Here is a 13,671-nt window from a genome sequence, read left to right as displayed (position 1 = left end):
ACAAAAATATGGAGCATGTGATAGGATCAACCATCTGTCATTAGCGAACCCATCCAATAGCAGCATCAGTGATGTGAAAGCAGGCATATCAGTTGGGCTAAGCAGGCCTAAACCACTAGCTAGCCAGCTTATGAGTTAGACTGTTGGTAGACGATTCTTACCATTTTTGTTAGGATAGTCTGTGCCACAACACAAATCATTGTTGTTTTCAAAATTGGGGCGCTGCCATTATTAATTAAATCATGTCTCCAGCTCCTCAAAGGAAGTTGGTTGGTCTGACCACTTGGCTTCCAGTGACACTCAGGTTGGAGTGTGCCCAGCTGTGGTGGAAAGTGCACTACAAATTGCCTCTTAAGTAGAAATACTGTTACTTTGCTGATATCCTTGCAGTCAAAGTTCTGCCGCCAAAATGTATTTAAGTAAAAGTAAATAGTAGGTCATTTGAAATGAAGTTGGAGTACATATTACTTTTTCAAAACAGTAACTGTGTTAGGTGTGATCTTTGCCATGCAGTTATCAAAGGAGGAGAGAACATGTTTTTTTGCTAGTTGAGTCTAAACGGTCCTCACTTCCATCGACCATCTGCAATTTGTCATCATGCAGCTTTTATTGGAGGGGCCCAGATGGTTTCTTGAGTCAAAACACAGTGATCTCTGTGGCTCTGAGGCTAGAAAATATCAACATCTAGTGTGTATTTTGGTCCGTCTCATGATATTAGTGATGTTGGCTGAGCTGCACGGCTGCCTGCACTCTCAACAGAAAGAAAAAAATCATACGACTTACTAAAGTTGTAATGCTAGTACAGAAGTGGATCACATTATTAAACAGGTGGTTGCAACAAGTACCCGAATTACTTGTGTGTATCTATAATGTAGGACTTTGCAGGTTTCAGGATAGAGCAAAATATAGATGGCTTGTATGTTGCTCCAATGTTATTGTTATTTCATTTTTTTGAGCAAAATAGGAAATTGAGAAAATGCTGAAAATTCCTGAGACACATCCATGGAGTCTGGAGGGAAAAGAAGTATTCACCCAAACAATTTAAAGATTTAGGCCACAAGAAAAGTGCTTCACTATGTGTTTGAGTACTAACCTTTGTTTGACTGAGTGTGTGGGTGGATGGCATGCATTGCGGTTTCGTATGTGTGTGTATGTGTGTGTAAGTGTCCATGCAGGCAAAGGTAGATGTGCGTACATGTTTGTATGACTCTGTGTGTGTGTGTGTGTGTGTGTGTGTCAGAGTGGGTTGATGAGCAGAGCAGTGTATTCCGACCACGGTGGTGTCTTGCATGGCCCTGCCCAGCCTCGTCTCGTTTTCCTCTAAAGGTTAGCTGTGTGTGTTTGGTTGTTGACCGGGGAAGAGAGAGACGGGGGAGAGAGCGAGAGAGCGAGTGAGAGGGAGAGAGAGAGAGAGAGAGAGAGAGAGAGAGAGAAAGTCAGAATGCCAGACTCTTAATGATCCCTCCAGAGAGGGCTTGCTGTGTGTGTGCAGGGCTGAGGCCCGGACAGGGAAACACGGGGAAATTAGCTATCTCTCTCAATAACCTCCGATGAAAGTCTGCCTCCTACCCACTCCTCTGTCACCAGCTCCTCAAGACAATAAGCCAATTAGACCAAACCCAGCTAAGGGCCAGGGCCTGTGTGTGTGTGTGTGTGTGTATGTGTGTGGTTAGTGCAATAGTGTGTGTGTGTGTGTGTGAGCTGGAGGTGAAGGAGAAAGAGCTGGAAAGCAACACCAATTCTTTTTACATAATTGTCTTGCTGCTAGGATGAAGATGAAGATTTTAAAGTAATAATCCATGACATTTTCATATAAATAAATTTCCATTTGGCTGCCCTCTGCTGCCGACTGATACAACACAATAGTGATTCCGCTCACAGCCAGTCAATGAGAGCGTTTACATTTGCTGTTCTAAACTCACAGTGTCTGGTAGGGCTTTTCGCAGGAAAAACCCTTTGCCGCACAGAAAGTGATGCGTTTTATATTTCTTGTGGCAGCAGCAGCAGTTTGTTTGGGCATGAACAGGGGAAAAAGTGGGTAGTTAGCACAGGCAGTGATAGCCACCGTGGCTGAGCAGCACGAAGAAAAGTCAAAAGCGAGTCAAATTTAAACTTCATCAATGGAAAAATCCAAGGACCAACACGTCACAGTTGTTTTTGAGTGGGTGATCTATGGGAAGAGCGATGTAAAAACACCACAGCGATGAACGCTCACCAGCAAAGACGTCACAAGGATCCTGAATCAGCCTAGGGTTTGATTCATAAACATGCAAAAAATGAAGCTTACACATGATCTCTATTAGATATTTTATTAGTAAATATGATTCAACCCTCAAAAGCAACTGTTTTGTGAGAATACCCTGGATAAGCATAGGTGCTGATACTACTGATCACTTAAGCAATATTCCATAATCTGCTTAATTTAGATGCCATCATTTTATTAGGGTGCATGTCACTTTTTTTTTTTTTCAAATGGAGGATATTACTCTCTCTCACACACACCCCTTCCCTCCCCTCCCCCTCTCCGCCTCTCTGAGATATTGGCCTGTCTGTTCATTCCATAACTCATACTTTACTCGTGACGCTCAATTAAACTGCATACATTAGGGGAGTTGATGGGGAGATAGGACATTTGTAATCAAGCATATTTATTCTCTTTAATCACCCTGGGGACCTGGAGACCTCAGGCAGGAGCACACACACACACACACAAGGATGCATGCAAACACACACACATGCATACACACATACACACACGCACATATGCATATACACATGAAACTCTCAAACAAACACCCTTGCTAGCCAAGAAGAGGCACACGTATATTCACATATACACATTAACAAATGCACACACACACACACAAACACACACACACACACACACACACACACAAACACACACACACAACGCTGCTGAACTCAATCAAGCCAGGGCTTGGCAGCCTTGACTCCATCGCCCCCGCATCCACCACCCCCCCAACCCTGGTCCCCCGACCCCGACCCCATATTAATGACAGCACACTAGTTTACATATTAATGAATAGCTTCAGTTTTTAATATGCTGCTCACTAAATCACGCAAGGCAAGCAGACAGGCTATTAGTGCTTTGTCCTCCTCTGGTGTATATTAAAAATATATGGGGTGATTTGTATAGCATGCATGCCTGTAGGTGTGTGTGTGTCTGTCTGTCAGTGTGTGTATGCACGTATGAGCTTGTATGTTGGTTTATGCTGCTGTTTGCATTAATCAAAAAAGGTATCAGTATTTCAATGTCAGACAGTTTAAGATGTACAGTTTAAGTTTTTGTGCATTTACTTGGAGAAAGAAAGCGACACACACACACACACACACACACACACACGTACATAGTGATTTCTGTGAACTTAGACAAACAGTAATCGTGTGCAAATACACCCCACTGTCATTTCATCTCCGGTCGCTGTCAGTAATCACACATGGTGAAGAATGACCTGGATGTGAATGGTAGGAAATAATTAGAAATATTCCCACTGGCTGCTTTGTGACTGGGACTCACTTTTAATTAAGACAAAGACACAAGCACGCGCCCACACACAAACACCACACACACATACACATACACACGATCCCTGTCTTGAACATCCATTGCACCCATGTGTATACCACAGGAGCTTGCACATACATGTACACACACCAACACGTGCATGTATACACACACACACACACACACAAACCTACACGCAGGAGCAACAGGGGAAATAAAGGCTTGGTTTAAAGAGGGCTCAGAGCCTCCCATGACACAGAATGAGGCTATATTCAATGTATTCTGTGTTTGTGTGTGTGTGTGTGTGTGTGTGTGTGTGTGGGTATGTATGATGCATTCAGGCTCTTTGTGACAAATGCGTTCGTTTATAGGGGAGGAATGTGAGAGAGAAACGAAAGAAAAAAGATAGAGAGGCACAAAGAGGGAGCAATATAATTATCACAGTTTCCCTCACTATTTTTGTCAGTGACGCTACGCTATGAAAGTCTCTGTGAACCATCCCAACCCTGAGGTCATTCACACACACACACACACACACACACACACTCATATTTCTATGAAACCCAAATACTGTATTTTGTATATGTGTATCCTGCTCATGCCCGTGCAACTTAGCCCTTTTGTGTGTATATGTGTGTGTGTGTGTGTGTGTCCATAGAAGGTTCTGCACACATGCTCACACATGTACAAAGTCTCTAATCCATTTGGGATGTCATTATGTATAGGATTTTTCCTCGTCTCCCATTGTATGACCATCATTAAGTACCCACTGCATTATCGAGCTCCCATCTGCTAATGACAAAATAGACAAAGAGAATAATCAACACTCCTCTGTCTCCGCTGCTTTCTTCCTTCTGCCTATTGTGTATCAGCTCTCCCCTCTCTCCTTCTCCCCAGTCATTTGGATAAAATCAAGGGGTAGACATAATGTGTGTATGTGAGAGAGAGACAGAAAGAGATAGTGTCTGTGTGTGTGTGTGTGTGTGTGTGTGTACATTCACACTGTTCAAGAGGATGCATTTTTCAAATGTGTATGCTAGCCATCCAGCAAAGTGTGTGTGTGTGTGTGTGGGTGGGTGTGCACGTGTGTGTGTGTGTGTGTGTGTTTGCGTGTCAGTGCCTCTGTGTGTCTGTGCATGAAGACCACAGACGAGATGCAATAATTGAAGGCCCTCCTGCCGATTTCACACAATCAACATGGCCACACTGGAGGTGATGAAAGTGAATCAAAGATTGAAGGGAGAGTCGCTTTTAAAAAGGCTTCCTCTGCCCCCACCACCACCACCACCGCCCCCCCCATTCCTCAATTATCCCCACAATGGCTTATTAATACCATACCCACCTTCGCCGCATCACGCCCTCTTTCTTTCCTTTCTTTCTTTCCGCACCAGAGAGCCGCACGGCGTTATATTCCTGCTGCCCTTATGCCTTTATATCTGACCAGATCTCCCTCACCGCCCTCCCTCTCTCCCTTCCCTTTCCCTCTGAATCCATCCTTCCCTCAATCCCTGTCCTTCATATTTTTTAAAACCCGCCGCCCCTGTGCCTTCATATCTGCCCAGATCTCCGTCACTGTCCCCCTCCCTGCCCCACCCCTCTGCTTCCCTTCCCTCCCCTTCTCTTCTCCCCCGTCCCTCCACCTTTTTTTTTAATCCTTTTTAATGAAACGGAGGACCCCGCTGCCAGCGGAGGTGATCCTCATTCGCCGGTCCCAGTGTGTGCTGATTGTCTGTCTGCAGAATGGCCAGGGAGAGAGCTGAATAGGATAGATGAGTCCGTATTGGCCCTGCTGCTGTAATTCACATAATACTGCTGCTCCTCTGTACTATTGCCACCACTGCTCTCTCTCTCTTTCCCTCACTGGGATAGAGAAAGATGAGGCTTAGAGATATGATCCCGGAGTTGAATACAGTCCCATTACCAAAGAGGAGGGGGGGGACCTGAGCCATTAATTGCTTGGCATTTGGTGACACCACAACATATGCATGGAGCTTGTGGCATGTATCATATGTATTCTGTCCTGTGGAAGGAGGATGGGAGAGAGGAAAGAGAGCAAATGGGAGAGAGAGAGAGAGAGAGAGAGGAGAGAGGAGGCTGTGTCTGTTATTATCCACAACACGTTTGCGTTTGATGTCGCCACCGTCATTTTCCCTCTGTGCGTCTAGATCTAGCCGGAGAGCAGTTTCAGGATCACAGCAACACCGGGAGAAAATATTGAATCAATGCTTCCGCCGCCTTTTGAAAGCAGGGTTAGCGTTTGATGCTGCGACATCGGGTGAGAGAGGGAGAGAGGGGGAGAGAAAGAGAAAATAAGTACGAGGAAACAGTCACACTCTCCCTCTACATCTCCCCCCTCCCCTCCTTCATCTTTCTCTCTCCTTTTGCCTTCTCCCCATCTGTCGTTCTCTCCTCTCTCTTTTCACTGCTTACTGCTGTCATTGTCTCATTTAGCCTGTCTAAAAATATAGTCTTCCTCCCCAGATGTAAAGGGGGAGATATTTCGACATGTGTGTTACCTTTTCATCTACAAGGCGGGGAGAGGAATCTTGGGGGAAATCAGGTGTCTTAATGACAGCCGTGTGTGCAGCATGGGTAATGCCGAGCGCCAGCGTTTGCAGTACACGCATTAAATTATTCACATCAAAAACTCATTGTTTGTTACCTGACAGAGCCGCGGAGAGAGGTGGAAGGATGATGGAAAAGCGTGATGAATTAAACATCAGGAAGATGGAGTGCCTCAGAGAGAGAAAGAGAGAAGGGAAAGGAGGGAGGCAAGAGGAGGAGAGAGAAAGGTGCATTCAAATAGGATATTTAGAATCTAAAGATGTGCTCTTGTCTTTTGAGAGAAGGGAAGCGGCATTGAAAGAATATGTACGTATTTACCTCTGTGATTTTATGATAATGTGAAAGGCTGTTTATAGTATCCGCCCATTATCTCTGCCACCAATGACAGGCACTCAGGATGTAAATCAGGAAGTCAAAACAGGAAGTGAGGGTGTAACTGCTTCACAGAGCCTGAGAAGTATGGTGCAGCTGCAAGTGAAATTCATTTTGCAATTTTTCCACTTGGTGACAGTCAGGAAAGTGGGAGGGGGTGCTGATCCCCAGAGCACAATTAAGCATTACTGCACCCCTGAGCTGGCTAGCAGTGCAAGGTGTGCACATATTGGATATTTAACAAAATATCCATTTCTGATCCTTCAATATCAGTCAGATTTCTAGAGCCAAATTATAAGCAGAGTTAACAATTTATCATTCGTGCGAATAGCCCAAAATTAAGTATCCAAGCACATAGATGAACCTCTCACATAAGCATTAATAAGTTAAAACGGCAACATCAATATCAAATTAAACTGACCTTTGACCTATTGTAGCTTTCGCGTGATTGGATGCCTCATCCAACAGCAATTTGGTCCATGTGCATTGAAAAAGTGTCATTTGTTCAGTGAGATATCCAAAGCGCTGTTTTCATGAGCACACAATATATAAGCGATGTTGTTTTAGCCATCACATTTCAATGTGGATTTTTTTTTCTTTACGAAAAATAACTGGCATACCAAAGCTTTCTCGGCATAAACAGGAATTTAGTGTGAATAAGTGCAAAATCGTCAGAATTATTGCTAGTTAACAGTTGCGGGAGAATTGAGTTTGATGAGGAAAGACATTAGCAGCAAGAGTAGCAAATTAATGTTTAAGCATTGCTTAAAAAATGGATTAGATTTAATACTTCATGAAGTACAGTGATAATAGCTTGTTTCACAGAAACATAATGTAGCACTTAACAATGTACTGTAATTAATACATTATGCTAAGTTGTATTATGTAAATTTCTGATGGAGAAATTAAAAATAGATTATACAACTCACTCGAGTGTGTATCCTCTTGATTGGAGAGCTGAAAGTAAGAGGGGTAGAGCGAGGGAAAACATGCATTTATCAGAGGGTGATTAAGTTTAAGGCAATGATTCACTAAATATTTAACAGCTTTGCTTGGTGCAAAGTATATCATGAATTATAGATGGCAAGGATGAGCATGTCTTGATGTAAGACAGTGTTTAAAGACTTAACCTACAATGAGAGAAGAGCAATTACCATTGTAATAAATGAGAGTGGAGTGAAAAAAGACCGTCTATTCGTTATTTCTAATTAATTTCTGAGGATGATCACAAAGGGGGGGAGAGGGGAGGGGGCCATGTCCATTAGTCTCTGACACTTTGGGGCCCTTTTGTCCTTGATAAATGGACTCTCTGCTTCAAAAGACACGCATACTCACACACACACACACACACACACACACACACGCATATGCATGCACACTCCCACACGCACACAACAGCTCGTATAAAATGTTTGTGTGCACTTGAAAACACAGAAATCCACAAAATGCTTCTCACATATGCAGCACTTACGACACACACATTTTCATTTAGTAAATTTGAATTCTGACGTAAACAGCAAATGCAGAATTTTTACACATATCGAAGCCAAATGACGATAACACAACATATTCTTTATTTTAAAATAAAGCTGATTACACTGCCAGTATGTGTAGATGGTTTCCTGTATGGGGTATGTGTGTGTTGGTGTATGTGTGCAGTACAGATCCTGCATGACTAAAGCTTTAGCCTCTCCAGAACGCAAACCCTCCACACCTCTGCCTTTCACATATCCTATATTTCCTTTATGTTACCTTCTCCTTGAGGCTCCGCCGTCTTCCAGCGGTTCTCTCACAGATTTCATTAGGTGAGGGGGAATAGCCTCGTGCGCGGCACTGGTTTTTCAACTTTCACTGCGCATTACTTGATGTCATATCACTAAGGAAGAGAGAAGAGGTGTACGCGTGGGCCCTATATTCAAAGTCACTGGAGCATTCCATGTGTAGTGCACTGAAATATTGATGAGTAAGCAAAAACACGGTGCGTCCTGTCACTTTCAGGAACGCAGAGGCAAATGGAAGTCACGAGGAAGAAGGATGATGCCCCTTCTCTTTTTTTCAGACCAGAGCCATTTTAACTGTCAGTGGAAGGTAATTCAGTTTTGTGGAGCTCAGAGACGAGCGCAGGGGAAGCCAGCTGATTAGCAATTAAGTGCAAGGAAACACTGGGAAAATACAGAAAATAATACTGACTTCAAAAGAAAGTAAATGTTTTCCCATCTATCTATCTATCTATCTATCTATCTATCTGTCTATCTGTCTATCTATCTAACTTCAAGCTCAAACTTTATGCATATTAATCCATCCCAATCATCTCCCAACACTTCCAGGCTGCATTATTCATTGCATTATTCCTTTACTCATCCGTCCGACCTTCTGAATACATTTACCATGCATGTCAAAAAATCACCATCAAATTTTCAAAATTGTGAAGACACACTTTTCCCAGCACTCGTTTGCATCCAAAGGAACCTTTCTTTTATTCATTCCTCTGCTCTTGTTTAATTGATTATTTGTCTTTTTTCATTTCATTTCACATCCTTGTCTTGATTTTTTTTTTTTTTTTTTTTGGTCTGCCTTTGGAGTTGAGGGAGTGAGTGCTTGGCTTCAGTGGCTTGCGAGACTGATGTTAAGCCTATCTGGTTTGTCTGTGTGTAGTCGTATTGATCCTTGGCTAAGACATTAGATCTGTACGTCATGTCAAGGGTTTGGTGACCTCTAGCAGTCTCTGTCCAAGTGATAGCTTTGATAAGCCCCATCCTTCTCTCTGTTCTATATAGAGCTGTGCCCTAACCTTTAGCCCGACTCTGTGTTTGAGCCTGACCTTTCTTTGATGTGTAATACATACCACGTGCCGCCCCATCCCGGAACGCTCTGATTCAGACCTGAGCCGTACACACATGTACCCACAAACACGCACGCATGCGTTTACGCACACACGCGCGCACACACTGTTCGTCAACACCCCGAAGCACCAACTCCCATGGAACCTTATTAAAACCACCTTCAGTGGAAACGGGGGAAGTTCTCAAAGTCTCCATAACTTGTATAATGTGTTGTATGAATAATGTTTTCCTCTCCTCATTTCCCCCTCTTCAATCGTTAATGCAGAAAAGCCGAGGCTTCAATCACACAAAAAGACAAACGCCAAAGTCCGCTTGCCACTGTTGGGCATGTCTTATTTACTCAGGGCAACAAGCTGTCCTGGCAGGCAGCGAAAAAAAAAAGCACACGCACGTGCACATAAGCACACATATGCGCCAAACATAATCGCACACTCATACCCTCCACACGTACAACGCATGCATGTACACACACCCGCTTAGATGCTCACACTCACACACATACACGCACACACATGCACCATTTCCGTTTGATGTTTGCCAATCATCCAAGATCCCTTACAGCTTGCCCTGCCTCCTACCAAATAACACAGTCTTCATTAATTAAAAAAGAAAAGGCAGAGTTATTATAATTCTCTTTGCTTGCCCCTTGATGTAATGGAGGGGGTGTGTGGTGTTTTGTGGCTCTTCGCGAGTTTGCTTTCATCATCGTCTGAGATTCCCCATGGCTTTGCCTTGCTGCCATCAAACTCTCTTTCCTTCTTTTGTCTTTCCATCCAATGAGATGAAGTTTGGAAGAGTTGCTCAAGCCCAACAGGATCCTTTTGAGCAGTTAATGCCCTTCCCAGCTGGTAGGAAACTAACAGCCCACAAGCTGACGACTAGCAGCCTACCAGTGGCAAAGTCAGACAATGTTATTGGTTTGCCTTCCTAATAGCTGATGGCTTGAAATTAGTGTGCTGGCCTGAAGCGGCCACAGGCTTGGCAATTGTTTGCCGCCTGGTTTAGCCCTGTTTGCTTGTGTTTTTTTTTTTTTTTTTTTTTTTTTTTATACATACAAGGATTGAGAGAGGTTACAGATAATACAAACAAACAACATGCATCACTGAAACTTAACACCATCATTCTGGATTGCTTCAAAGCCCAAATGTGCCTGAATGAATCGGGTGTGATATTTTGAACCTGACCTGAGAAAAACTTGAGAAACATTATGGTCAGACTTGACCCGAATCTGACCACGACCAGTTCAGAGTCTCAATAAAACCTGACATTTATGTTACAAATGTATCTGCTGCTTATTAACTCTACATAGTGCCTGCTGCCTTTGAATTAAAATGGATGGATGGATGGAAAATTAACAGTAGGCTATATCAAACAAATCCCTACAAACATGCATTTGAAAAAGGTTTAAATTACATGTTAACAAATTCTTTCATCAAACCATGCCTTAAGACACTATAGGCTATATCCAATATCCATCAAAAGTTAAAATAAGCAGGAATAATCTTCAGTTTGACACCTGAAGGTAAAAATGCGACTTTAACTGGCCTGTGTACTTGAAATTTCTGTCCAGTCCAAACCATTTCGGCCTAACAGGAATAGCTGGGTCCTGTTGGGAGCCATCTCAACCTCTAACCTGGATTAAGTCAAACCAGGAATGACTTTTTACAGTATAGGCTGTGAGTGCATCCGGTTACAGCCCGTATTCAAAGATGAGCTCACTTAATGCCAACCAGGGGCTCGTGATGTGGCAACATTTTACGCCTTGACTGACAGGCTAGCAGACAAACAGAAAAACAATCAGAAGGACGGGTGGACAGGAAAAGACAATCCCGCTCACAAAAAAAAAGCACAAGCAGACAGATCCAAAAAGCTGATGAGAAGAGGTAGGAAAATGAGCAGTAAAATGGAGCACGCAGCTGCACTCTGTTTGCAGGGGCTAAACTTATTAGTCCGTTCTTAATGCCTCTCAGCGTAGATAGCATTAAGAAATACATGGTAATGATGATTTGTGTTCTCCTCCGCCAACAGAGGGAGAGGAGCCCACTTATTCCACATGAGTGTTATAATTGGCACCTTATTGCATTAGGGCAGAATGCACAGTGTGATTTCCTGGGTGTCGTTTTTGAGTAATGCATTCTTAAGAATAGTAATCTAATCGCTGTCATTATTTCATCTCCGCTGCTTTCAGAAAATGCTGGCTTGATTTGGGGGAAAGGAGTTTTAGCAGTGGATGTGTCAGGGCATGTTGCAAATTAATCCCCACACCTTGTAAACAGAAAGAGAGCAAACAGAAATCAATTTGGCTGAGTGAGGAACTCCACTATCAGGGCTTTTAGTATCTGCATTAAGCCCAAGTTGTTTTGGCTAAAGTCGGTCTCCCTCTCTCTCTCTCTCTCTCTCTCTCTCTCTCTCTTTTTTTTTTTTTTGGCAGACGTCAACATCTTTGTCAAATGAGCCCCTCTATGTTGCTTGTCAACACGGTATGTTATTTCCTATATCAAATCCAATTACAGTCTAATTGTAAAGGTAAATCATCAATACAAATGTGGTTGCAGTCATTATTAGTGGCAGCTGCAGCATAGCAGCCTTGTTATTTACTGGTAATTTTTTTTTTTTTTTTTCAGCCGTCCCTAGTTGCCTATTACTTCACGTGCAGTCATCACACAGTTTCAGCCCACAGCCTCTACCATCTAATTCTGCCTATCTAAAACCTTTGCGATGCTACCAGCGCCTGTGTTTCCATTTCCACAGACCTTGAACCTGGTGTTGTGTCACTAATAGAGGTGACGTACTGTTTATTTTATTGATCATGTGTTTTATCCAAGCATCAATGCCGGGTTCACTCACTGGCATGTACATTCCCTTTATCCAAACAGCCATTGGACCTCTGCTTTGAGGCTTTCATCAAGCAAAAACACCCATTACTGTCTCTGACTGGCTGGCTTGCTCAGGAAAAAAAAAAAAAAAAAAAAAAAAAAAACATACTGGTGGTGTCCCCGTGACATGCAACATCCCAATTATGCCCACACAGACGAGCATACACACTTACTCAGGTCACATAACAAACACACACACCGATACATAAACACATATAATTTTGTTTCATGCTTTGATACACATATTTGCAAGCATACACAGAGGGATACACAGATATAGAGGGCTGAGTTTTGTTATACTGAGGGCTTAGGCACAGACATACATGCACACACACACAAGCACACACACACATATACACACGTATTCACTGAGCCTGTGGTTGTGTTTTCAGGCTGAGGAAGTGCAGGAATGTCAGAATGGAGGCTGATCTGATGGTCAGAAGTGTGTCCTTCTGAATAACCCTCGACACGCAGACACACACATACACACACACACACATATACACACACACACCTTTACAACTAAACCCACAGCAGAGAGACAGGGAGAGAATGAGACGGTCCACATCACCACACCCTCCCGCCATCTCTTATCACACCCCCACCCCGCTCTTTTCCTCTCTCCCTCCTGTCTGCCCCCCCACCACCCCCATACACACACACACACACACACACACACACACACACACATCCCACCCTCCCTCCAGGGAGAAAAGGCTGACTTGCATTCAGCAGCATCTCTCAGGAAAGAAGAAATGAATAAAAGAAAGGAGACGTCCCGTTGACAGTCAATGTCTGCGCTGCCAGGAGCCGAAATAACTGTCAGCAAATGCTCGGGACTGTCCAAAATGCCACCAAGACAAAAAAATAAAAGATTGATAAATAAATAAATAAATACATACAATTTGGGGGGGGAAAAAAAAACTGTCGTCCTCAGAAATAAAACAGAATTAGAAGTGAGGCGCAACAGCAAGTGAAAAGTGAAGAGTTCACTGCTGACTGCATTGTTCATTCACTCATGTGCAGTTTGTATATAGGAGCCCGGAAAACTATGGTGTCAAAGTAAATGGGAGGCCCCTATAATGAACACTAAACACAACAAAGCAATTTTGCTTAAGTACGTACAGTTACAGTCCCTTAAATGTGTAACAGTGCGTTTTATATTTTTTTCACTTCAGTCTGTCTCAAGAAGATACAACGGAAGGCTTTCTGTGTCTTCGCTGTTCAGGCCAGCTTCCTGTATTGTACACACATTCACACACACACACACTCACACACACACCGTATGTCTTGTGTTGGACAGTCATCACCGGAGCTTTGTTCTCAAGCAGTGGCCAGTCTCAAGTATAGCCTTCAAAATGCAATTAACGTACCTTTCGTTACAATAACAGCTTGCAACAGCATGCAGGCCATTACAGACAGACGCTGACATGCACACCACATGCAGTTCCCTCTAAATGTCATTCTTTGTTTGGGTCCAAATAGTAAT

This window comes from Myripristis murdjan, chromosome 20 (genome assembly GCF_902150065.1).
Source record: "Myripristis murdjan chromosome 20, fMyrMur1.1, whole genome shotgun sequence".
Lineage (NCBI taxonomy): Eukaryota > Metazoa > Chordata > Actinopteri > Holocentriformes > Holocentridae > Myripristis > Myripristis murdjan.
The sequence above is the reverse complement of the archived record's forward strand: the minus strand, read 5'-3'. Positions refer to the sequence as shown.